General features: G+C 39.4%; 2 long non-coding RNA genes across 2 annotated transcripts; both read right to left on the bottom strand.

Annotated features, from left to right (window-relative positions):
- Positions 1–7,988: 7,988 nt before the first annotated feature.
- On the bottom strand, positions 7,989–10,857 carry LOC128853298 (uncharacterized). Its single transcript, XR_008451744.1, has 3 exons — positions 10,751–10,857; positions 9,671–9,735; positions 7,989–8,108 (listed from the first exon to the last, which is right to left on the bottom strand). It is a non-coding gene; the product is annotated as an uncharacterized LOC128853298 (long non-coding RNA).
- A 1,747-nt stretch (positions 10,858–12,604) lies between these two features.
- LOC128853297 (uncharacterized) lies at positions 12,605–24,422 on the bottom strand. Its single transcript, XR_008451743.1, has 6 exons — positions 24,160–24,422; positions 23,977–24,033; positions 22,101–22,163; positions 19,395–19,439; positions 18,773–18,864; positions 12,605–12,660 (listed from the first exon to the last, which is right to left on the bottom strand). It is a non-coding gene; the product is annotated as an uncharacterized LOC128853297 (long non-coding RNA).
- Between the last annotated feature and the right edge of the window lie 2,788 nt (positions 24,423–27,210).

Raw genomic sequence — 27,210 nt, 5'->3', positions numbered from 1 at the left:
TATTTTGTGACTGAAAAAGCAAGTGAATGGGCAGGAGAGGATCCTCAGCCCTGCAAGCATCTGTGCTCTTGCATGTTTGGACTCACACAGAGAAGCTGTGGTGATTTCCATCCTGAGCATGGTGGGGTGCTCTATTTCTCTTGCATCGGTGAGGAGAAATTATAGATGAACTTCCACTGCTCTGCAACGAACAATTTTGTGTAGACGTGACTTCTACGGCTGAAGTGGATAAAGTTTTCAGTTTGTTTTACCAAAAAAAATTCTATTGCGTTCACCAAAAGCTAGCCAGAAATAATTTCAATCAAAAAAGAAACTAAACCCTAAACAATTCAGTTGGAATGAAATAATAGTCTGGCCCCAAAGAAAGAGCTTTATCCAAGTTATTTCTTGCTTGTTTTGGGGCAGCTGAAAATTCAGTCCTAAGGTCTGCTCACTACCATTATTTTCATGTTTCGCCAGCGAACTGTCTGCCCAGTTCTACTTTACAAATTTTTGTTGTTCTTTGGAGATGTAAAAAACCCACCCAGCCAACCAACGACAACATCAAAAATGCCAGGGTTAATTGTCTGGTTCTCCAGTCCTCCACCTCAAACACCCACTGAAAGCAGATGTTACCACCTACAAACCTCACACGCGACCTGGGCTGTTTGAGCCAACAATTGCTGGACTAAAACTTAGGCTTGAGCACACAGTTAAAAGCTTATTACGTTTTACTGGACAACAGCAGATATGCTCAGACTGTAAGTACACCGCAACATGTGGAGGTTTGTACTGCTGTCCCTGAACCCCAAATGAGCAGCACAGATAACAAAAGTAGCTGATGAATGTCACTGAGAAGCAAAAATTCCAGTGTCAGATATGTTGGTGGGAGTTGGAAATGACTCAGCTGAAACCGCTCAGGCCATTTCGTGTTTTTACGTAGTAGAGGGGTGAAATCTGATCTTCTAGCTATTGATAAGTTTCATACTATTTTAGTAAAATCTCATTGGTTTCTGCAACAGTCAGGCTTCCCTGTAGGAGGGGAAAGTTCTGAATTTCTAAGATGTAGTTTGGGAATTAAAACTCCAACAGCATGATACGCAATGTTATGACCATTTGTGCAGTATAAATAAATACCCCAAAATGTTTTTTAGAGTCTGCCTTGGCTATTACTGAAACCAAAAGCATTTGTGCTCCCAAAATGATCCTTAGAGAGTTGCTTTACATTTACGGAGAGTTTCAGATTGGCAGGGAGCCACTGGACAACTTCCTGAAAGTCACTGTGAAAGGTAGGAATGATGTGAGGGTTAGACATAGAAGTACAATTTCATAGATATTTCAGGTTCTATCCAGATTTCACTAACAGAGTAAAATGAGGATAACAATAAAATACAATTCATTAGAAAATAAATATATTGTTCCAAAAAGTCCCTCTTACCATTCCTACTATTAATATAATTCTTCCAGATCAAAACAGTCCTCAAAAGAAAAAAAACACAGCAATTCCGCTAGCTCTTGAATAAAGACATCATGAGGAGGATAGGCAGAGCACAAGCACAGCTATGTGATTCGTTTGTGCAGAGGTTAAGGCTGAAAGCATAAGCTACAATTAACAAGATCTTTTTCTTCACACATTTCTTTTAAATGATGCAGTCTGTTTATTTAAAATTACTTGCCGTTTCTTCAAAATGTTGTGTTGCCTTTTGAACAGTACACAAGCGGTTCACTGCAAGGGTTCACTATTCAAATGTCAGAAGCCTCGGTGGGGTTGGCTTCTGAAGTATGTGGTGCTGTTTCTGGCTGCTGGGTGATTTATGCAATCCAATTTATGCAATTCCAAATGCAAATTGTAAATACAACAATGGAGAATTAGTGCTATCTTTGAAAGCCTCACTGCTCGTGCCTGTACACCTCAAGTTCTCCATTTGCACGGAGCGATAAGGGAGTGCGGCACACTGGCAGGATATATGCTTTTCTGCTGGGATGCTATGGGGACTATGAATGAGATGACGTCTTTGGTGAGAGCCTTCCTGAAGAGCTCTGCGGAACTGCAGCACTTGCAGAAAACATTTGTTAAAGCTGCAGCTTTAAATTTGGCCCAGTTTGGTTCCTCATAGCATCCGCGTTTTGTCCCCCACCTTCCAAGGACATGAGTCACTATTTGGGCTCTTTTAAATAAGATATTCTATAACAATAATCTGCCTTCACATGGGAGGTGTTTTGTGGGCCAGTGATTGGACAGGGTGTAGGGAAGCAAGTGGAGAAGGGAAAGTGCTACTGGTCAGACTGGATTATTGGTACTTTTACTTTTAGCTCTTAGAGAAAAAAAGGTGTTTATGTCAATAAAGGAAGTGAACCAAACATAGCTCTGCATCAGCATGCTGAAATGCACAGGACCACATATGGGACAATCAATACTAAGAAACGCACTTGAAAAATTATTCTGCTACAACTGATGAAGCAGGTTCAGTATTATAACTGGAAAGAGGATTAGATGATCTAAAGAGGGCACAAATACTGGTTAAGTACAAAGCAATCTGCACCTCTGTCTCTCTTATATTACTTTACAGACCCCACAGGTGTTTTCACAAGACCTGCCCAAAGGCTGCAGGTTACAGGCATGCAGGATACGTGGCAGCTTTCCTGGCAAACAGTTGTTTGCAGTCCTCTGGTCTGGCTGTATGATGGGAGTTGTTGTTTCTGTACTACACTAAGCACAGTACGTTTGCCTTTTCACCAGCATTTTGTGCAGAGAAACCATATGCTAAGCTGACTTTTGGCAGGGTTTGGGGGAGAACAGCTGTACAGCCAATAATTAACTCTGTAATTGCTTTAACCTAGACTCAAATTGAGATGAACCTTAGACAGAAACACAAGGCTGCCAGCGCTGTGATCAGCTGTCTGTGTAAGCCAGGAAATGCTAACGAAGTAGATTCACCAACATCAAGAAAGAGCTTAGGAGACATGAACTCGATCATTAGAAGTGCAACAGGGCCTTTTAAAAGTAAGATTTCCAAAAGACAGGTATGAATATTTTCCCTGGAAATTTTAGCAAATGCTCCACATTGACTGAAGAAACCATGAAAGGCAAAGACTCACACGTCCCTCCAGGGAGAAGCTGTTGCCTATCCTTTGCATCTGGAAGCCTGTGGAGAACACAAACATCTTCCTTCCGTAGTTTCTGCCTAAATGATTCCTTCATGCAGACTGCTTGGATGTTGCCAGTCCCTCAGCCAAGGTTGAACTTTCTCTAGATAGAGACTGACCAAGAAACAGATGTACTTTTTTTCAGTATATCTGCTTTTTGTAGATATTTCTCCCAAAGCTGCTTCCAAACCAACCAACATCAGTCAGTTGCTGACCAGCTGCACAAGTCCTTGTCATTGCCATGAGCATCGTATCCCAGCAACGACACCCATAGCCTCTCGCACAGGCCTGGAGCTCAAGGCCTCTCATTTAGAAAAGGAATGTTGGTGGGGTCATACCTTCTCCACTCTGGATCCAGACCTGTAGCATGCTCTTGTGCTGCAGCCTCCCGGGGACACTGGCAGACCACGCACACGTGGCAACTCTTGTGGAGCAGCTCTAGGAGTGGAGGGAGGGCTTCAGGCACCGGCAACCACCATAAGCATCCACTCGCACCATCTGATCACAGTGGGATACTTTCAAAGTATTGAGTGGGGTTTTAAACTGTGTGTTATCAGCACAGTGCAAAGAAAACATATGGCAAAAGCTCCATGCAATGAGCAGAATATGCAGGTGATGGTAAGCTGAAGATCTTGAGCTCAACTATCCAGTCCAAATGAGTACTTTTGGCTTAGCTATACCAGTTTTCTTAGGAGATTCTTTAAATAACTGCATAAATAAAATAGCTAACATATTTTCTCAATGCCTTTGGGTATCCACCTTGGATTTTAATTTTCTGCCTCATAGAAAATGCTGTTTGTATATTACAGTAGTGAAACACCACCAAACTATCTTTGCATGATACATGAAAAGGAAACCATATAGCAGAGCAGAGCAAACCATCGGTAACCGCAATACCAACTATACAGCCTTTCATTGCAGAGCTACTCTCCAGTAACGATGCCTTGCATGTATAATTGCTAGTTTCTAAATGTATTACTGGCTTTCAGGGGGAATTACTACAGAAATGATCCACAACATTTTTTTCCTGTATTTCATTTGTAAAAGTTCTTCAAGCCTTGCCCTTTATCTTTGCTTTGAAATCAGGGGAAACTGCTGGTCTGCCACTGAAAAAAAGGAAAGCACTTTGAATCCAAATGCTAACATTTGTGATTACACCTCCAACAGACTCATTAAAGTGCTGTGTCTGGACAAGTGCTGGGCATGAAAAAAAAATTATATGTATAATATGTATTTTATACATATATTAATATTTTATATTAAAAGTAAAGATCATCTGCAATATTTCTACGTACAGTCCCTCACCATCGTTGACTGGCAGCCAGGAGCACAAGGCTGCTATTTCAGTGGCTGCTACCGCAGAAAGGGTAGAGGCAAAAGTGGAACTGTGATTGTATGAAGAGATGATGAAAAAATTCTGCTTGCAGTGAGAAGGTGGCATATTTGTTATGGCTGGCTGCCCTGTAAGTCAGTCTGTCCTTGGCAAGAATCAAGAAAGCTTAGCAAACATCCATTACCTTTTAATTTAAAGTCTATTTAGTGCACTTCAAATACATAAGTTTATGAAACCAGGGGTTTGGGTTTGGCCTCTCCTGACCAGTTAAATGCGTATTATTTATATATTTAAAGGAATTTAAATTATTCTAAACAAAGGGGTAGTTCCTTCTTTGACAGTATCAATCTAAATGGGAATGAGTTTCAGTTTCACTGATGTCTTTCCCTCTTGTCAGTTGTATACATGGGCACAGATTCCATCTTTACATGGTATAATCTGTGAAGTATTGTTAATTCATTATCTGGTGGACTAATGAACAACAGACGTCTAGTTCTTATTCATTGCTAATTCATACTTACGCTAAGCTTCCCAGAAATAAAACACTTTATTCTAGACTAAGCGGTCTGGAATTTATTATTTTTTCTTCTTGTTTCTGATGACCGCAAATATTTTTCATAAGCAGCCCTACTTCTTTAGTTTGTGCCAGCTATGGAGAAAGGATAATAGGAGGAAAATAAATCGCAAATATGACAATGGTAGTAGCTGGCATGAATGTTCTTTTCTAATGTACTGCACTTAGCTCTTCAGTTTTTTGCAAAGTGCAGACGTAAGACTGCATTGGAACAGGCCACAGGAAAATTGACTATCTAGTAAAGATGAAAGGCACCACAAAACAATCATGTTAGTAGCAAAATGACTGTTAGTGCTGTTGGAGTACAATGGTAGCAACCACTGGTACTATTGTCCATGCGTTGTAGCATTAAATCCACCATGGAAGTCCCTGTGCCCTGGGAACTGCACACAAGAAGTTTTGGTCTCTAATTTCTATTCCTTTCATATCCTTTCTATTTAGAGAGATTTTTATAAACAAAAAATATAATCATGTTATACTCTCACCATCCACATCCAGGGCTGCACTGCAAGGGCCAGACATGGCTCCCCTCTGCTACCTTGCTGTCACCACAGAAGGGGTTGAACATCATCAACCGCCTTCTCCATAATGGCTCTTTTTTACCCAATGAAGGCTATTAACAGAGTAAGCAATGTGATCACTCACTGCAAGCAAGCTTAAAATTCAGTGTTGGAAATTTGTTACCACAAAAAATTTTGTTTTCACATTTCTGTAGACACAGATATTTTATCCAAATATATGATCTGGGCTGGATGAATATTTGCATTTGCTTTGCTTTCCCTATTAACCACTTTTAGAGAAGCTCATCTAAAATAAATTAGCCAACATAAAACCTCACTAATGAAACAGAGAGAACAGGACATGCCTATATTGAGATTCATGTCTGCTTGCATCAAGAAGAAAAAAATCTAGTTATAGTTTTGCGCAAACTCACATCCTGCGAGATTACATCCTTGTGTATCCTACTAAACATCTGGGCGTCACCAGTTCAAAGAGAAGGAGTAGAGTGAGGGTCCGATCCTGTGAGCTTTTCTCCAGGGAGATTCCCTCACACCTGTGAGAGAATTGAGCTAAACAAGTCAACTGCATTGGTAACATTTTAATTTAGTTTTTTTTTACTAAGGAAAGCAGTAGGCAGATACCTACAAAACATGTCTAGGTTTAATCTAGTTGGCCACTGGATGTCACTGATGGCCTCAGAAATACAATGGTAGTGTGTAAAAAAAATGAACAGGTATTAAAAGAAACCCCTGTGTGTCATCTATACATTTGAAGGGGAGATTGACAGGGTCTCGTTAGCTTTGAAAGAGGTTACTGCTGGAGTTTTTAGGTCCCCATTGCAAACATGCAAAACTCTCACTGTGGTAAACAAAAATGGCTTCTTTATATATTAATGGAACTTAATACCTACCATTTCCACAAGCTGATACAGAACCTCATTACGATCACAGCCAAATTAGTGAGTGATGAATTTGATCTGAAGCTCACCTGGTCATGGTCAAGCATTCTGAAGAGTTTAAAATGCAAAAAAGATTTTTCTTCATTTAGTTCTTTCCTTCCCCCCTTTCATATTCACTCTAACTCTGGGTGAGAACTGCCAATCTGTCAAAAAGAAAGACCACATTTGAGCAATTCCAGAGGCAGCCTGAAGTAGGAGGTACCAAAAGTCTGGTTTTGTCTCAGAGTACGGGTAACTCAGAAGACCCTCTGGCATTTTGGGTTCTCACCCATGCTGAAAGGAACTCCTGGATTTGGGGAGCTTTGCTAGTTGTCATTACCTTTAGCTAACGTACCCTAAACTGATAGGAAAAGAAAATTGTCTTTGTCTTGGTAGATAAAAATATGTTAGCGTCTAATGTCTTAGTCCTCTGGTGAAGAAGGAGAAACTCCCCACTAAATCAAGCTCAGACTTGTGCTTTGTAGAGTGGTTTCACCATTGCAAAACATCTGCTGGGCCCGTTAGTAACTAAAACACATTTCTGGAAAGACCAAACATGATTGTTATTTCCCGGCATTTTCTTGGGATTAAAGCTGAATGAGGTTGCATGAGACTGAGGGCTGAGTTACTGCTGGTGGAGTGCGTCAGCAAAAAGAAGTGACAACTGCTAATGGTGACTATGTGAAAAATATTCTCATTAAACATTCAAACACATCGAGTGTTGGCCAAGTTATTTCCAGAAGACAAAGCAACCATAGGCTGTGCTGAGTTCCTAGAAATACTATGGAGGCAAGGCTGGTTAATGCATGCTAAAGAGCTAGAAGGCTGCTGAAACCAAAAATTATGGGGTTAATTTTCATACTAAGTTCACATTTAGAAAAACATGAAACAGATGTTCATATCAAAATCTGGTATTTTTCCGTAAGAGCCAAACATGAAAAAGAAGTGAAGCTAAAGCATGCATGCTAATAGCTCCTTTCACATAGTTTAGTCTTTTTCAAATGCATAGATGTTCAGAAAAACTCAATCTAAGCAATTCTGGGTAACGTAAAAAAAAGTAAAAAAGTCTCTGCTGGCTTCAGCTAACAGAGTTGCTGCTTTATCTCAACAGGAAAGAAGTTTTCTCTTGGGGTCTTCTGTCTCACCATCGAATTCTTGTGCTAAATTAACTTATTAATCGGCATGTACATGTGTCTGTATATATAAGGATAACATGTGGCAAACAGGCAACCTGCACAGGGAGATACTGACAATGCTGCTGCTGCTGCTCATGGAAAGAACGATGGCAGGAGTAGTTAGAATGGTCCTTTGCCAAGTCCGTCTATGATCAAAGCTGTAGGAATAATCAGACATGACACCATAAATGAGAAATGTAGCACAAATAATACAGAATAAACAATGTATTGTACTCAGCATTTTTCCAGCAATTTGTTTATTAGCACTTTGGTCATTTGACATGTGGGGCAGCCCCTGGATCACTGTAGGCTCTGCAGCTGCTGCGTTCACCATAGCTCACCAGATTTTGGGTGCAGCTCTAGTGGCTGTATGTGTGAGTCCCTGACTGTATGTCCAGCTGACATCCAGATGGACGCTGTAGAAGATTGGAGCTGCTTCTGTTTTTCTGAATCTAGAGAATACTTAAAAGTAGAAAAATGCATAATTATTTTGGATAAAGTCAGCTTCACTGACACTAGTGGCTTTACAAATAATACTAAAGATACTGCTTATGCAAGTGTGTTTTTGACAACATTCACTCAGAACTGCTCTAGTTTAATTTAACTGCACATCACCACTTCTGCTGGCTGCAATTCTTTATCCAGAACAAATTTTCCAGCCGTGTTGACTGCCTTTTTCAGATATTGTGGACAATTTCTCTTTCTTTTCTGCTCTCTACTTGGTCCATTCCTTAGGTTTCCTTCCAGCTCCTCAAGGCCATGCAGATATAACTCCATGAAGGATCTACACATTGAAAATCATAACATGCAAAGGCTGACCAGAGGTTCATCAAGAGCTGCATGCTGGCTCCAACGTCCGTGCTAGCAAGGGCATTGTGGTCTATCCAGCCCATCCTTCTGTGTCTGCCACTCTGCAGCACTGACCAGTTTCGGTACGCTTTTTGGCACCTCTTCTGGTTCTATTATTTTTGAAATGCACGATTGTACCTGGTATTTGAAATACAGGTATAGAGTGGTTCTGTTTTGTTTGTCCTTTCGAATAATTCTTTATGGTCTAGCTTGACCTAAAAATGTCTCCTAAGGCTCCCGATCTCATTCCTCGGGAGTGTTAGTAAGTACTTCAGTGCGTCATTTTCAGTCTATGTAGAACTGCACCTTCATTACCATTTTAGCATCCAGCAACTCAGTGACATACAATTCTTCTGCACACATTTTTATCATCTTTCAGAACCTGGTATCAGTAGCAAATGTTGCCAAGTCATTCGTTATTCCTCTTCCAGTTTATGGTGGTTGCAAAGCCAGTTTTCTGTAGTCAGGGACTTTAACAATCTCTGGCATTTTGTTTAAGATGTTGAGTTTTGTGGAATTTGGTGGGAACGAGTCTGGCAGATTTAAGTTGGTCTCTCTGGCATGATAATAATACATAATCCAGAGTTGGGTCAGTGACCCATCTAGCATACCTTGAATGAGAAATAGGGATGGCATGCTGGGAATGTCTGTATCTATCACAAAACACTACAGCTGCACTCTGTCACTGTAACTGATAGATGATATGGAAGTAGAAAGGGCACACCTTTCCACAGTTATGAAGCCCTTGTGGTTTTAAGTAACTCAGGCTGAATAACCCAACTCAAGATGCTCCAACAGCCAGGCCAGGGCATACTTTTGTTACATTGCAGAGATACTAGTTCAAAATGCACGGCATTAGGTTCTGGAAGGAACAGCCAAGGTGATGTGTAGCACAGGTCGGCTTTGCTGCAGAGGTGTTAACGAATATTAAAGGACAAAACGACTGCAGTGTGAACATTTGCTAAGCCTCGGGAAAGAGGTCACGTGTTGGTCCAGTGAATGGTGAAGTGGCAGGACTTGTGCACACAGGAAAAACAACAATAGCTGGGCAGGGAGGAAGGAGAAAAGATAGGCACAGCCTTTGTAAGGACTAGGCTGACTTTGAGAGCTGCTGTCTATTTTATAATGTAAATTGATGGTGATAACACACATATAATAAAGCACATCTCACTTACCTATTTTGCTATGGAACTCGAGCCTCAAGATAGTAACTGAATATGTCTAATAAAGTGGGTTTTCTCTATTGAAGAAAAAAAGAAAAAACAGCTGGTGCTTTCTCATACCAGATAATATTCTTTTACTTAAGAGATTTATTAGTCTTATGGCAGAACACAATGCTGGCCAAAGAGAGCTGAGCTTGCTCTGAAGCTGAGTGCCAGGAACACCACAACTGTGTTGGAATAGCCTTCAGTCTGGCCAGAGCACCTCTATATGCCCTTGTGTTTTCTAACGTATGCACATCGCTAATCCTAATCTTCTGAATCCAGTATCAAGCCAATGCCTTAATCTAAATAAAACTACTAATACTGATGATTATGATAATAATAATATGAAGAAGAAGAAGCAGCAGGTTATGGATCTCAATCCTGGACTTAGGCCAGGCTTCCAGTCCAAACTATGATATTAGTTGGAGTATTATCCTTTATTGAGTAAGCAAAAGTCTGTGCTGCAGACTTAGTTCTGACAAAACTGTGTATTCACTAGAGTAGCTTATTTCACCCATATTACACAGCAAAAGTGTAGTTTTGCCAAAATAAACATGTCTGCACCAAGTGCTGGGACAGTTCTCTCGAAACGGCTACACTAGGAAAGCACTCTGCTATGACCTGGGTTTAGGCATAGGGAAATTGAGAGACCCTGCCCTAGCACCGATAAGACGACAAGGCATAAGGTCAGCCAGTGAGAGACTGGGAAATGTCCCAATTCCTCATGTCACTGTCTTCTTGCCTTAGTAGCAATGAAGTGTTGGCAACTCGAGACAAGCTGCCTCATGCAGAGGAGCTACAGGCCAAGGGAAGCTAACTATTTCTGTCTTGTTTAATTTGACCTCTTAAACAGTTAATCCCTTTGCAATGTCATTTTTTGGCATGGATACCACATCTGTCTATTTCTGAAAAGATCTTTTTACTAATGCATCTTTTTAATACATGAAACGCTTTGCATCAGATTACGGTGTTTTAGCAGTAGCAGACCAGTATCTGTAGGCACGCCTGCAGGGAGACACGCAGACACATGCATCCACACATGCACGTTACCTCTAAACATCTCTGCTCTGTCCCATCTCCTAGTGCTTCTCCAAGATGCCCAGTTTTCCCTCTTGCTCTGCACCAGAAACAAAGCAGATGATGCTCCAGGCAAGTTGCATTCCTATAGGCTAAAGTGTTATGTACAAAACCAGATTATCTTCGATGCTTTTTATTTCCTTAGCTCTTTTATCTTGTTTCACTGACTTATTCAAGCATGTTTGACTTAGACTCTGCTTTACTTTAAATTCGCTCTTACTTGTAAATAGTGGACATACTGGAGAAAGACCAGTAAAGGGCTACAAAGACGATTAAGGGACTGGAGCACTTTTCATATGAGGAAAGGCTGAGGGAGCTGAGACTTTTTAGCATAGAGAAGCCTCGTGGGAGAGCTCATCAACAGACTCATATATAAATACTTGAAGAGAGATCATAAAGAAGAAAAAACCAATCTCTTTGCAGTGGTGCCCGGTGACAGACAAAGAGGCAATGGGCACAAACTGAAACACAGGAGGATCTGCCTGACCATCAGGAAACGCTTTTTTACTGTGATGGTCACTTAGCACCAGCACAGATTGCCCAGGGAGGTTGTGGAGTCTCCATCCTTGGAGGAGTTCAAAAGCCATCTGGACAGGGTCCCGGGGAACTGGCACTAAATTGCTCTGCTCTAGCAGAGAGATTGGACCACGTCTCCTCCAGAGCTTCCTTCCAAACTCAGCCATTCTCTGATTCAGTGAAGTGGGATCATAGATTAGTACTTGTGTGGAGTTCAGCAGGACATTTGTCCAGGAAGTGAGTATTTTTTTCTCGTTTTGCAAAAAGTTTATGACAACTGCAGGCACACTGTAATAATTTAAACTTAACAGTAACAGCCACTAGAGTACGTATCAGAAAATGACTGTCATAATTAATATCCCCATGCACAATTCTAATGCTGAAGAAGCAGCCTCTGTAACTAGAAAAACAGACAAGAACAGCAGTGGATTTCTCTTCCGTGATACTTCTATTTATCCCTGCATAAAAGTGATGAAATGTCAGCTGTTTTCACACGTGTGAAAAGATCTTGCACAGAGGACTCATGCCTAAGAACGTGCATGTGGTGTTTTTATAGTAAAAATAATGTTGGTTTGCAATGCCTAGGTATATAGTATTTTTACTAGAGCAGTGAGAGTTTAAAAAAAAAACAGCTAAGAAGATATACATGTGTGAGGGGTTTTTTTTCTTTCTTCTTTTCTAAAGAATTTAATTTAATTTTAATCCATCCAGAAGTAAGGAAAGAAAAAGAGAAGGAAAGGGAGAAGGGTGTAGACAAAGAGAGGAATGAAAACTGAGCATAATTTAAATAGGAAAACAGTTTCACCTACACCTTAGAGTTATTGTGAAAAGGCTTGTCTTTCCAATAAACTGATCTTTTTTTTTAAGTACATACAAGTAATGGGCCATGGGAAGGTTATGGTGTAACAGAGTAGGAAAAAACATTTAATTTGGAGCTTGCCAGATACCCTTCTGGTAACTTAATATTAAGGTTTTTATGTACTGTGGGGTATATCTTGTTCCCTGGGTCAAATTTGGTTGCATTCTTTTGATGGAATGCATTCTGTGGCAGCTGAGACACGTTATTCTTTGGCTATGTCTCGTGAAAGTAAAAGAACTGGGCAAGAAAGACATCTTGAGATAAAAATTGAATGGATATACTGGATTTTAGACAACAAATCTGCAAGGCAGAAAAAAGCAGACTGCTATTATGTTGTCATTAATCTGACAGGAGTCAATTTACTTTCTTAAAGAATGCATGTAAAGATTTAATTATATTTCATGTCCCCAACTCCAATGTCACACTATTTAAGGATTTGTACGTACCTTATCAACCAGGTATACTTGATATGTCATTCACCAGTCTGCGTTGATTCATTGTTTGGGGTCTAGTAATTAAAAGAGAAATTCTTTACAGATTGTCTTCAGTTATTCTGCCCTGGGCTTGTTGGTATGTTAGCTGTGTATTCCGATTCTGGGACTTAATGGTTTCTATTAAACACTGAACAAAATCCCTTAAGGAAAGCCAGCTAGAAATGCATGACTTATTCACTGTGAGGTATCTGCAGATGATTGATTAAAAAGAACTTGTTCGTTTCGGGCTGCAGAGGTATTTTAAAATAGTTTCATCTCCGAACATACAGTTACAAAAGCATTGGCTTGCTTTAGATGTCAGTGAAAATGTTTGCATGAGAAACTAATTTTGTCTTTATTACACATTTGTTTCATAAATTAGAAAAAAGATCTAAGGTGAATGTTCAGCTCATCTGGTTTGTAACAGAAACCATGACTATGGTGGATAGGGTACAAAGATGAGCTCATTCAAGAATTCTTCTGAAACCGCAATTTATCATCTAGGTAATTTTAAAGGTTCCTCATGTCATTTCAGGGGTGGCAGAAGCAGGCATTTTAAGAAATATTCTTTGTAGTAGCCTAGTAAGCTTATGTTTAAAATGGAGGTTTCAGTACTGACAGACTTCCCATCTTGTAAATATTGAGTAAAAAATTGCAATATAAAAATCTGTACTGAAATGGGTCATAGAAAATTGTCTCTTCTTCCACTAAACAAGGATGACTTTGACTATCATTAGCAGTTGTTCCTGACAGGATTCTGTTTTGGATTATATTATATATACAATGGGAATTTATTTGAGGTTCACCAAGTTTACTAGTTCCATTCCCATGAGCTAACAGACAGTAGATCAAGTGCTTAACAGTCAAGTATTCCCATGGCAAATATCCACCAACGTCCCTTTCATCTGATGCAATGGCATAGTGCCCATTCTTCTGCTTCATCATTCTCTTTCAGTGAATACAGTGTTCCAGGAAAGGGCCATATCGTGTATTAGACTGTGCGGGAGACATTAAGCCTAATCTTTAAAACCTTATGGTACTGTTTCGTTTTTTTCGCTGACCACTGGAAACAATTACAGCACAGACAGCACATGAGAATGTCTGACAGCTTCTTCAGTCCATTTACACTCAAAGACTTGGTGAGCCTTTAGGTTTTTGCTTATTATAATCACAGTGCAAAGCCCACGCTTGCCTGAACAACCTGAAAATGAGCAAGAATCGGGAAACTGGTGGTCAATGTGACTATCATTAGATATTTAACAAGTGAGTAAAACAGACTTTTAAAAAGACATTTACTTATATCTTTCATTATGCCAGGCTATATATTAATAGCCATCGAAATCCATTTATCTGCATTTTTTGTTCTTGCCGTTGCTGAAAGCTCGTAGCCTTCAGGCTGATCATCACTTGTTTGTAAGCATAACTAGCAAAGTTTACTTGATACACAGGAACTTTTTCACAACATTGGCTTTCACCTAACAGTTTCCAAAACATGATTCAGGCACCCATAGAAAGTAGGAAAATAGATGGAGTTGGTGACTTTATATGCAGTAGTTCCAACAGGCACTCTACTGTTCATTCTATAGAAGCAGGGTCTCTATAGAAGGTTCCTTCATCAGGACACAAGAGTTAAATTCAAGGAGGTACAAATGCCATAAGGAAGGCAGATCTGTTCAGAGAATGGAGAAGCTTCTGAAGGACGGTAAGACGATGAAAATCTAGAGGTTGTAAAAGTGAAAGGAATGACAACCGAAGAGTATATAAAGAGGACTAAAAAAAAATCCAGCTATTCAGGAAATCAAAGCTGATGGAGAGACAACCAATTTGTGGGCACTTTGTTCCAGGAAAAGGGAAAAATGATACATTAGGAGGAAAGCATTTACTTTCTAGATTGGTTTCAAATCCTGACTCAAAGCTAGGTACTTTTGGAGATTCTCCCACCTACAAGCTACTGAAACTGTGACCAAGAACTGTGCTGCTATTGGCAGAGCTCAGAAATAAAGCCTGTGAGGCCTAGGTAATTTTAGATATATGGTGTTAGCTGGTGAAATTCTTTTCAGTGGAAATGAGAAAAATCCCAAATCCTCAGATCTTCAGAAACATGTTCCTTCATTTTTCTAAATGAAAAAAAAAAAAGATAAGAAACTATAACGGCACGTTAGTTGGTGAACAAAGCATCAAAACTAATGAAGACATAGGGTTGGAGTGAACTGAAGTTTTAAAGCTGAGCATACAGCGAATTATAATTCTACCTAAAATGAGATGTAGACAAGTCTCGTGTCCAACTGCTTTCATAAGTCACAATCTGCGTGTGATCCTAAATTTTTGAATAATGGTTCTTGTGTCCTGGATATTTGGAATGTTTTACATCATGCGAGACTGGCAGGACAGCATCAAGTGAGACCAGTCATGTGATAGCTAAACAGGGTTAAAGCTGAACAGAAAAGGAGTCTCCGAATTTATTAACAGGGAGAGCTGTAAATGCACTTATAGTGTGCTTTTCAAAGGTTTGGTCTCTTTTCATTTTTTAATAAATAACCTAAAATGTCACTACTTGCTAAGACTTTTGCAAATGTATTTGTTCTAAAGTGGCCTGAAATTCAAAGAAAAGTCAGATGTTGAGCAGACGTTATTATTGATGGCTCTACTTTAGGCTTTGACCCCATATATATTTCATGCAATAGCTCTGTCGCACTCTAATTGACATATAAAAAGGCAAAAGCAAAGAAACATTAATACCCCTGAATTTCTTAAATTATAAAAAAAATATTGGATTTCATTGGAAATTTTTGTTCAAAGGTAGTTTGGTTTTCATGTTCTCTGAATCAAAGAAAATTTCTTTGGAAGCATTTTTAAAAATTAGTTTAATTGGACTGTATTCTGTATCTTTGATCTGATGTGCCTGTGTCTGCTTTCTTGAAATACCTCATATACAGAGGCCTTTTGATGCTTTGAGAATTTTACTTGAAATAACAAACATATACAGCTAAATTAATGTGAAATCCTATTCTCTTTGAGCATGGACATTGAGTCAGACAAAGAAAAAGTCTGGTATGTTTGTACGTGGTATTTCCAGGAGGGTTCAGTAGACCAGTACAGTACTACAGCTTGTCCAAGACTATCCTTGTATTATTTCTCTATAAAAATAGCAAATTCTCGCAAAAACAAGTCTCTTAGCACTCCTTTCTAAGTAAGGTTCCAGGTAGACCTATTACACTCAGCAGAGGAACTCATTTAATGTATAACTCTGCTCAAAACTGGATTCAAGAGAATAAAGTAAGAATGAGCAAACTCTAAAGCAATTTAACATTTCTTTTGCATATATGAATGATAATCCAGTCTTGGCTCAAGAATAATATAAATACACATTCCTCCGAGGAGAGATGAAGGATTGATGTGGATTTTTCAAGGTTGTTTTTTTTTTTTTTCCTTTAAAGAGGACATCTTGTTGAAAATGACTGAAATAAATTACGGTAGGTAGGTGTGTATGTATTCTGGTTTTACCATTCAACTATCTGAATAGTGACTGTTGTTAGTAGGAAAAAAAAAGAAGATGGAAGCTATTTCAGCGCTGAATTCATATACTGTTTGTAATTACTTATACATTAAAGTTCTTTAAGAATAAATTATAACAGTAGAGGTTACCATCATGCAAAAATAAAAGCATACTAAGCACCACCTATATAGCAATCATTATTTTGCAAAAGCTGATCTTACTACAGATTAAGAAAGACTCAAGACTTTTATTTGTCTTCAACAAATCACAGATTATTCCTGCTTAAATATGTACTGCCAGGAACGGTGTTGGCATACTACGGTGTTTGGGCTGTATGTTCATACTCCGTTAGGATCTCTGGCAAAGGCGCAGGCACAGATAAATCGGCTTTTTATATACCCACCTCAACATTTTGGGCTGCCAAAAAGATGCTTACTGACAGGTGATGTAGGCATTGTAAATTAAAAAGTGTAAAGAAAGAAAACTGGGCCGTATAAAGGCAGCAGATTAGAAAACTAATCCCACCATAAGGGTAATAGTGCTTTGTTCTGTGGGAAGTTCTACTCATTTCATTGGGGTGGAATAAAGTGCCAGTCAAATTTGCTATAACAAAATTATACCTATATGCTATATTAATTAATTTTCTTCTCATTTTAGATCAGAGACACAACTGTAGTAGACTTATCCCACGTGTGTCATGAACCAGCTGCTGACAGACCCTTCTACTGTCAGGTTTACCCTGGCAGCTGTGGGCTCCAGCACTGCCCCCTCCACCCACCCAGGCTGCATCTCTCAGCTCTAAAAATGAGGTCTCAGTCGTACTACCAAAGGCTTCGGGGCCAGTGTTCCTCTTGCAGTTTGGCCAATATTGGCATGGGTTTTTGCACAGCTCCAGGCTGCTCAGGCAGTATATGGCACAATTTCACAGTTTAGGCTTTGGCTCCTGCTTCATTTTGTCTCCTGTCACATTGAGCCCTCTTTTTCTCTTCCTTTTCCTGTTTTTGTTGTTTGTTTGTTTATATTTTTTTAAAGGTGGTGAAAGAGTCCTTCATTTTGAATCACCTCAGCCCTTCAGTGAAAGGATCAAAGCTTCCCACTTCGTTCTGTCTCCCTTTGCTCCTTTTCCTCCCCTCATTTTCTTCCCAGCCTTCTGCTTTTTTGGACTTCGAAGATGGAAAAAAAAAAAAAAAAGATTTTGTCCTAAGTGGAGCAATGTCTTTGCATAAGGAAATTCTCTTCAAATGGATGATTAACAAAGTTGAATGGCCCTCAAGTATTAATCCTACTCCAAGCGTCGGAATTTATCCTGTCACCACCTTTAGGATTTAAATTCAAAGTAAAAACAAATACAAATGAGACACTAAAAAAGTCCCAGTCACCGAGTGGAGGATTTGATCTGACATAAATATAATATGAAACAGAATATTTAAATTGTAAATGGAAGGACACACTGAATCATTGGGCATATGATGTTTTTAAGCCCTAATAATCTTTTCACCTGCATCTTTTCTGCATGTTTGTACCTCATTTACTCCTTTTTTTCCCCTGGAGTATGGCAGTGGGATAGTATATTTTACCAGAGAGGCATCTTAACAGAAAACATAACTGCATTTACATGGGATTTCCAGTAACTATTCAGACATTCCTTGGCTAATAAACTTATTTACCACAAGTGGTAATGTGCAGGTGTGCATTCTTAAACAAGCAAACATCAGTTTTAAATGGGTTACACAAATCCTGTGAATACAAGATGAATCTTGCATACTGTGAACTTTCCTATTGCTTACTTTTATTGCTGTGTATATCTCCATGATTGGAAAGAAAGTTAATTAAAGCAATAAAGAAGCATTTCAAAAAAGGAAATTCTCATACCCTTGACTGTCTTCCCACCTTATTGTGCCTGAGATAAAGTATTCTCCAAGAAGATGATCTGATACACACCCAGCCCTATGGGTATGCTTTACGCAGTTTGTCTGCTGCACCCAAACTGCATTTTGCATTTATACTTTTTTCTGTTTGTTTTTTAAAAAGAAGTGGGTGCCTTTTGATATCTCTTTTTGGATGCCATCTGACTGGAGACCAGACCCAAGCCATAAATTCACCTGGCCTAAACATCATGCCATGAGAAATTCAGTGACGACAGCTAATGCTCCACCTGCCTCCTTTTGTGGCTCAGCACTTCTGTCCCGCACACACAGGCTGCAATGCCGGTATACCAGGAATGGTTTGCCCTGTGGCTCTCTCCCCAAGGCAATCCAGGTTTATAAAGCCTTAGCAGTCTCTTCATCAAATTGAACAAAACTTGGGATCCCCTGGGTGATTTTAGACTGACCCACATCGCCCTACAGCCCTGTTACCTCCCCTGAATCCATGGAAAGCGGTGGCAAAGGAAACACTGTGGCTGCGTGCTCTCTTTCTAACATTTCACCTAACTAGCATGTTTCACTCATGTATAGTGCTTATCTCCACATCCTCATTTTAGCAAAAGCCTCGTGAACAAGACATGAGGTCAGGAGAAACCCAGCTGACACTGCAGCGAGGGCAGACCTTCCAAGAGGCAACATCTTCCACTTGTAATTCCATTTTCTGTTCGAGAATAAGTAACATCCTGGGTGCGTGAAAGTCAACGGTAAAGAAGTGGATAAACTTACCCCAGAGGGTGGCGAACAATGAGAAGCGTAGGTTTGCTTTCAGTCCCCGTGCTCTGTCTCAGCTTGGCATTCGTTAATCACCAGTGGGAGATCTGACAAATGTTAAAGGAAAACAAGGAGCAGGTTTTAAATGCTTGTGAGAGATTTCATTTCTCTGGAACCTGTTTATCTAAACCAAAGCAAACATTATCTTCGTTGACTTGTGCTTATGACTTATTCCCATACACACTATAGATTAGTAAAGCATGGGTTTAGATTTGTTGACATTTAATAAAAGCTAAAAATAAATAGTTTTTATTCTGTAGCCATTGCTGAATCTCCTTTTGGTTGGAATCTTAGCTGGGTGCTCGTAGCATTTATATTCAATTAGCATCAAATACAGCCAAGAAAATTGAAATCAAGATGTAGGTTTGTATCTGAATATGGATACCATCATTCTACCATATTCCCATGTGCATTATAAGAAGAAAATATGCTCCTATTAATTTTACTTGTATTAAAGTCTTAAGGAAAGCTGGCAAAAAAATAGATTTGCATGAGCAATCAGAACAGTCATTTGGAGGTTTAAAAAATGAATCATTGACTTAATCCATATGTTTTACCTTGGACCTCGGAAACATACCATGTTTGTTCTGAGATGAAAATAGAGCAGTTTTAAGAAGGTCAACTGGAAAAAAATACAGCTATGTTAAACCATTGGATGTAGTTATACACAATTATCGATGGGATAATATCTACACGTTGGCATCACCATTCTGCATGTATTTGCATTCAGCGTTGTAAGGTTTTAAAAAATTTACACCTAATAAAACTGTAATGCTCATTAGCAAGTTCTGCCACAGCTTTCAGGTCTGGCCAAACAGAAGTGTTAAAACACATTTTCACCTAAGACCATTTGAGTTGATCGCTTAAATGGCATCAGGAAGCATCAGGCAAGGAGTGAGAGTATTGTAAAGCGTGAATTAAAAATGAGCATTTAATACTGGAATATATACATACATATATATGAGTTTTTCCAAAACTTGAGAACTTATCTCTGATTTGTATTCTATTTTAATCATACGTTTTTAAATTACCATTATCCTGTGATCTGCTGCAAACAACCAAAGCCACTTACTGCTAGGAAAATAGGCTCACTGTTACATGAAAGGACGGTGCTGGTAGTGAACTGGATATGAAAGGTTTGTTCTACTAATAAGAAAACCTTTTTCTCCGAACCACTTTTTCTTCTGTCTCATAATGATGGAAAGATCAAACATTTTCTGAAACACAGAAGTTCTATACTTCAGAAACAAAATGCTACTTTATAATGTAGAATCAAAAAGGAAAAAAAAAAGTCTCTTGTTCAATAGTGTCTCTGAAAACGATTTGGCTTCTTCTCCCACCTCTGTGTACAATGAACTCCAAACCTGTGCCCTACACTTCGTAGCCGTGCACATGCAACCTCCCTCACGTGTCTGCCCCCCACCAGACATTTAAGTCAAGGCTAATAGCAGATCTACAGTTCTAGTACACGTTTCCCTAGGATTTGGAAAAAGCCTTTAAATAGATTTTTATTGGTTTTTAAGAACAAGGTTATTTTGTGTTAATAATGGGCATATATTAGGCTTTAGATAATTGCTTTATGTACCTTAAAGTTTTGCCTTTCAGCTAAATAAACACTGTATGTGTTCACAGGTGTATTGTCCTCAAGGGCATTCTGCTTTCCAGGGTGGCAGCTGCTGCCAAGGTGTTGCTGATACAGCTCTGTGCATAATTTATTGGAAACAGGTGCTGCCTTATGATGAAGATAGACAGGAAACTAAAGCAGACAACATGTTTAACCACCATTTTAAAAGTTCAGGTTCAGAAAGACAATGTGTCTGAGATGCTTGGTTGATGTTGCCAGCATCTTAGTGAGAGTTTACAAGCTCCCAGAAAACACCATAAGGAACAGATTGTCCAGGAACTGCAGGAATTGCATTCTAATGAGCATTGCATGCCATGGCGCCAGCGCTCATCGATTACACAAATCCTGTCATTTGTAACTAACGTTATAGAATGCTACAGAGCGTCTATAACTAAAGTTATAGAATGTATTCCTGGGTTGATGTTAAAAATGACTTTCAAATGAGGTTTAGTGTCTAGAGGAACTCTCAGGCTGAGGGACGCTGTGTGGTACGCAGCACTGTTATGTGCACATCCACAGTGGCACATTGGTACATTTGCAGGATTCTACAATTTTCTTCCTGTATTTTACTATGCGAGGACTAAAACTTTTACTGTGTGAGGACCAGTGAGCACCAATATGTCAAAGCAAAAGTGAAAATCTGGTTCAGATTTCCAGAGAAAGAAAGGACACTCCAGAGGAGAGTTCATTCGCCAGTAACTTAAGGAATGCATCTGGGAGACGAGAGGGCTACTGCATTATAGGAGCTGCTGCTGCAGTCTATCTACATAGCACAGCAAGGGAGCACCAGAGCAGAGACCCAGGGCACACGGGAATAGGTGGAAAACCTTCTTTTGACCTCAGTGGGCTTTGGATTAGATCCCATGAGAATAAAAAAGAACTTTATTTTCTGTGGCCAAGTTAAACTATTAAACTTAGTTAAACTTTGCTTTTTTCTTCCCCTCATCTCACTTCCCTTTGCTTTTATTCTAGTTTTAAACAACGTGTTGTTTCTTTTTTTTTTTTTTTTTTTAAATAAGAAACTTTCAATAGGAGTTCATGAGGATGTTTATTCATGGACAGCAGTTTGCATATTTTAGCAAGTAATCTCCAGTTTAATCTCTCGTCTCTATAAGATACATATGTAGTAAATATGCATACTAAATATTTTTAAAAGAAGTTGTTAAAGTGTGTGCACAGTTCTTAAACCTCAAACCTTAAATATCTCAATGATTTACATTTAAAAAAATACCCAAAGGCATCAGACCACATTATGGACTAATAGCCTGCCAAATGTCATTTTTTTTTTGGAAATGTTTGAGTTACAATATATGAGTGTAAAAAGGCAACTGAAACAACAAAATTTGGTCAGGAAATATTGACCCCAGGCTGAGACCTTGTATGCCAAAAATGTTGACAAAACTTTATACCAGCCCTAGCAGGCATGTCATGTTTAATATTAGCAGTATATGGAAAAAATACTTTGGCAATTTAATGCTTGTATTAATTTAAAAAACTTTTATGCTTTTACATTACCATTCCTAATTTATACCAGCCTTCCTTTTCTTTCTCAAAGGGTAAATGATCTACAGTAGTAGGGAGAGGCAGGCATGGAGAGAAATCCCCCAAACATATAAACCAATGAAGCCATTTTTTTGTATCCCGCCCAAACCCGCATACCTGACTTGGAGTGATCACCCCTTCCATCTGATGGATAATTCCATTTTCATGCCATTTACACTTCTCGATTATTTTTTCACATAAATTTTTTATAGGAAAGAAAATAGTTGAAATAAAAATAAATCCTTTTAAAGAAATGTATGTAGAAAATCTTTATTTATGTTGAAACCTCTTCAAATAAATATTCCATTAACAAACTCGTGTAAGGAATGATAATGTTTCATACCCTACCAAGTGATGAAATACAATGCCATGGAACAAGTGGAAAAATTTGATGGTTGACTATTGGACCCCATTAAACAAATAAATGTGCACTAGTTAATGATAGTTCCTTATGACAGGAGTTTCACTGCATCAATGCTCCATAAGGAAATAAATGGATGGCCGGAATCAACCAACTCTCTAACCGAATGCTTTGCATTTTAGATGTCTACTACCTACCAACACATTCTGAAAAACGTGGTGGTTCAAGCTCACACGTTACTACGTACCAGCTATTAAACGGCAGTAATCAACTGCAAGAACACCATGAAACAAGGGGTGAACGTGCCCTCCTAGGTTACGCTGCAGTCATGCCTTTTGCGGTCAGTAGGAGGGAATTGTGATGGAACTGTGTCATGACCATATGTGAACAAGTCACACCCTGATGATTAAGGAATGACTAAAAAAATCCCTACTTGATTATTAAACAAACAAAACCAAACAAGCCCCACAAGACCAATATCTTGTGAGAAGGGGCAGGACAGTCCCTCTGACAGTGTTGGCTTTGATCATTTCAAAACATGTATTTCCAGTTACAAACTCAGGGTGTGTTCCAGCTAGGTACTGGAAATAATAATAATGAGGATAATGCAGACATTAAATATTTCATTATGGCAAATGGCTTTTCTTTGACACATAAAACCCACCTATATGGTCTGGGCACCTCCGCTGACCCTGGTCCTGCTGGTTCCAAATTAAGACTAATTCACAGGAATATTTTCCAAGGTTATGGAAACCCAACCTGCAGTCTATTCTAACTCAAATAATGAAGAAATCTTGTTAACATTGTCTACCAAGACTGTTCATCCTTCAGCTAAAAAGATTTGTGACCCGAAGCAGTGGGTGACTGCACTCGGCTAGAGGCGTACACTCAGTCTGCGCTGTGGTCACCAACACATCTGAGAGGGTTTCCTTAGGTGCTGCTGAGACCATCCTTAGATAGGATTAGTTGGGAAGGTGGAGCGCATGTCAGGTGGCCTTCCTGCTTCTTGGTGTTAATATAATAGGTGACTCAATAAATGGCTATACACAATTCTAAATGAGCAATTACAAATTAATTAATGACTGAAACTCACTTCTCAACAATCTCAGTAGATATTTGTGAAGATTTTGATAATACTACTTTAAAAGTGGCATCGCCAGCAGATGTCATTTTCCAGTGTTAAGTTTTGAAGCAGGTATTTCATTTTACATCAGGTTAGATGCATCATATCAAAACCATAAAGTAATCGAAGTCATAATAGAATCCCACAGTTTTGACAAACTAAAATTCTTCAGCCAACGCAGGGTAAATTACTTTAGCATTTTTCTTCCTAGAACATTTGGAAATTTTGCAGGTTTGTTCCACTTTGGAACAAAGCCATATTTCAAGACCTTGCATGAGATGGGTCTCCTATGTTTGACAGAGCTCTGATTTGCATCTTTTCATTTGGGAAAAAAGCCCAAAAGGTAAACAATTGTTTCTCTGTTTCACTCACTGAGTTGAAAGATCCACTCAGGCACTAAGTGCAGCAAACTTTATACCCATCATTCATATTTTCATATTTAAGACATGAAATCTGCATGCTCCCTGCAACCCTTCTTATGCCACTAGTTTGTCAAATTCAAAACTTACCCATCTTCAGTCCCAGCAGAACAGCTGAAGGCAGTTATTTTTTCCTTCTTCCACGTCCTTTGTTAAACAGGAAGACAGTACATGTAAAAAAACAACAATAAAAAGAATCAGAAATAGTGAATCTACTAAGGTATTACTGAAGGTCTACAAAGTCAGGTGCAAAAGGTGAAGTTTTGTGATTACTTTAGAAAGGGATGGCAGAGTGTGGCAGAAACTGGAGAAGGATGACTTGAGTTGTTTTGGTGAAAACGTGTAATATCTTCCTCCTCTTCAGATCCGGTGACATTCATGCCAACAGTCACAAAGCTTGACTTTGACGAACATCTGAAGGCATCGCTGAAGAGTGAGAAAGTAGTTATGCCTGGAAATAAATGGAAAAGTCAGTAACCCCTGGTCGTACACTGAAAAATCTGACAGCAGACAAAGAGCAGGCTTTGGGCAACAAAAAGCAAGAGGTATGGACTTCAGACTTCCTGGAATTTAAATAAGGTTACTGAATAATACATGTTTATCTTAGAGATCATTCTTAATTTGCCTGATCTGAACCCTTTTGTTCCATTCCCTGCCCTGAACTGCTACAAAAGCCAGGAATATCTCTCAGAAGCATGGGTGGCTTTTTATGTGTCAAGCACAGGGGCAGTATTGGAAGGGCACTTTGCTTTATGTATTGGCTAATGCTGCTCAGAAGATAAATGGGAACGACGAATGAGCAGTAGACAAAAAATAACAACCAGCATCTTGGCTGCCTTCAAAGGCAGCGAAGACACAAAAGGATTTTTAATAATATTAAAGGTTCCCTAAATTAAAAAAAATATTCACCTCACTGATAAACATACCCATTGCCATTTTCCTTGAGGTGGTTCAGATACCCTAGAGGTGACCGCTTCTCTTCACTGCCTTAGTGTGTCTATAATGTGAAACTTGTGAACTATGCGTATCACTTGTGCCAGCAGTGTTAAAAAGCGATTAAAATTCTGAATTTTATGTCTGTAGACACACGTCTGTCTCTAGAAGACCTGCAGAAGAGGTTTAACTCTAAAGATGGTTTCAGGAGATCAGATCTACTGGATTAAATGATTCTGCACTGAATTCCGTAATGGCATAAACGACGCAAATCTTTTTTGAAAGCAATGGGCTTTACACCTTCTTATTCCACAGCTCAGTTTATTTCTCAGCGCTTAGGATACCTGAAGAGGAATTCACATTTACGCAAACATTGATGCCCCTTTAATTTTAATGTTTTACTTTGACAAATCCAAACACAACAGATACCATGATTTTCCCTCGGTATGTTTCCTTCATGTAATAAGTAATAGCCTTTCCTTGTCATCAAACTCTGTCAAGCATTACTTTTATCTAAATACAGATTTTATGTAAAACAACTCATTTGCCACTGTGAGGAACAGTCAGATCAAGTCTATGTGCATGTGTTTTGTAGCAAATAAATCATAACTCCAAACATCAAGTCTTTGATGTTTCTAATCCGTGACTAGAGGAGCAGAAGGTGGCACAAGGGCCCAAAGAGGTAGTGCTGATGGTTAGAGCATTTCTGACACATAGAAACATCATGAGCACAGTAGGCACTTGCAATCATCTCACACTGAGAACATCCCCAGGGAAGTTCAGAGATAGTACCAACTGCCTCACGCTCTCAGTGCCTCCCTAGCTCTTGATTCGTGCTGACACTTCAAAGCTACACACACTTCTTGTCCTTACTAGTGGTTGAGATACTTCCTGGCAAAACTTGCATTCAGTGTTCAGAACACGTCTCTCCTGTCTGGAAACCTACTTTTAGGGCAGAGACAACAGAAGTGACAAAAGCTGCTTTAAAACATCTCTGATGTTTCATTTGGAGATGCACTGGGTTTTCTCTTGTTGGTTCAGAAACAGGAAAGGAAGAACCAACCTGAAATTACACCAGGGTGAATAAAATCCTCCAGGGACTATTCTGCTGACAGACCTATTTCAAAATGCTGCAAATTCTGGCTGCGTCCCATCACTCTCCAAAAGCTACAAAGAGCAGATGTCCTAAAGTGGCTCAGCAGCATGACGACTCTCCTCTACCACAGGATCACCAGATGTCCTCTGCAGGCAGCTTAAGGATTGCTTCTCATTGCAGGGCCAGAGGAAAGAGCTGAGGATCTGCATGGCTTCAGGAATTATTTTCCTCATAAGGGTATCCTGTGGTTTTTCAGAAACAGACTCTTGTTTGAAAATAAAGCCTTTCAAATATACAAGCAGAGATGAGTGTGTAACCTCCTTTGATTTCAACAATTTCCGGGCTGGTCCTTCTGCAAAGTCGGTCCCTAAACTGGAAGGATCCAGTTTTCTCTTGCCTGTCTCACCCAAACGTCTTTAATTCTAGCTGAAAGTGCAAAGACCTTGGAGGAAGCAAGACAATACCTCTAAGCAACACAGTACTGGAAAAAGAAAAGAGGGTGGGGAACAGTCCTCAAAGGGATTACAAAAAACAAAGTGAAAAAAAAAAGTTGAGACAAAGAGACTTTAGGATGGTACCCCCGTGGGACAGTGAGAAATGGAGGAGAAACTTAGTTCTTTCTCAGCAGCTGTTATTCCAAAAACCCCAAGAAACTTTGCTGTACCTGGACTCCTGTGCCCAGACCTTTCTGTCAAGCACACCGTGGCTGCCCAGTCCTGCTAACGCACACCAGCACTCACCACCAGGAAATCAGCTCAGCAGTTTTCTTTCCAAACGCTGTCCTATCATGTTCATCTTCCCCAGGTGTCGAGCATTATGCTTAAAGTATCAAACCAAAGCAACTCGTGAAAATAATGAAATCCACAAAAACGGTGACTGATAAGACAAAAATGTAGCATTAGCTCTGACTGTCCACAATTAAGTTTTCAAAGGTCTGACTGCTGACTGAGAATATTACCCACTCATCTTCTCCCAGTTTTGTTTGGAATGGATTTGACAATTAGAGGTGATACTCCTTTGTCAAACCAACCCTTTTGTTAAGTATTTAACAGGCACTTTAGGGATTGATCTTGTGTTTTTCTTTGATGAAACTTTAAAGGTGAGATCTGCATTCCACAGTGTGAGGACATTAGTTCAGTCCAGGTTGGGAATGTGATTTGGCAGTGTAAAGCTGCATATCAAGACTTTAGTTCTTGGCTGCACATGCATTATTACACCCACTGCTCTGTGTGGGGAAACAACTGAAATGAGTTTGGCATCTAAGAGGGAAGAAAGCCCATATGACTGGAGATTCC

This window comes from Cuculus canorus, chromosome 11, assembly GCF_017976375.1.
Source record: "Cuculus canorus isolate bCucCan1 chromosome 11, bCucCan1.pri, whole genome shotgun sequence".
Classification (NCBI taxonomy): Eukaryota; Metazoa; Chordata; class Aves; order Cuculiformes; family Cuculidae; genus Cuculus; species Cuculus canorus.
Note: the sequence above shows the minus strand (reverse complement) of the source record. Positions and strands in the feature narration are given on the sequence as shown.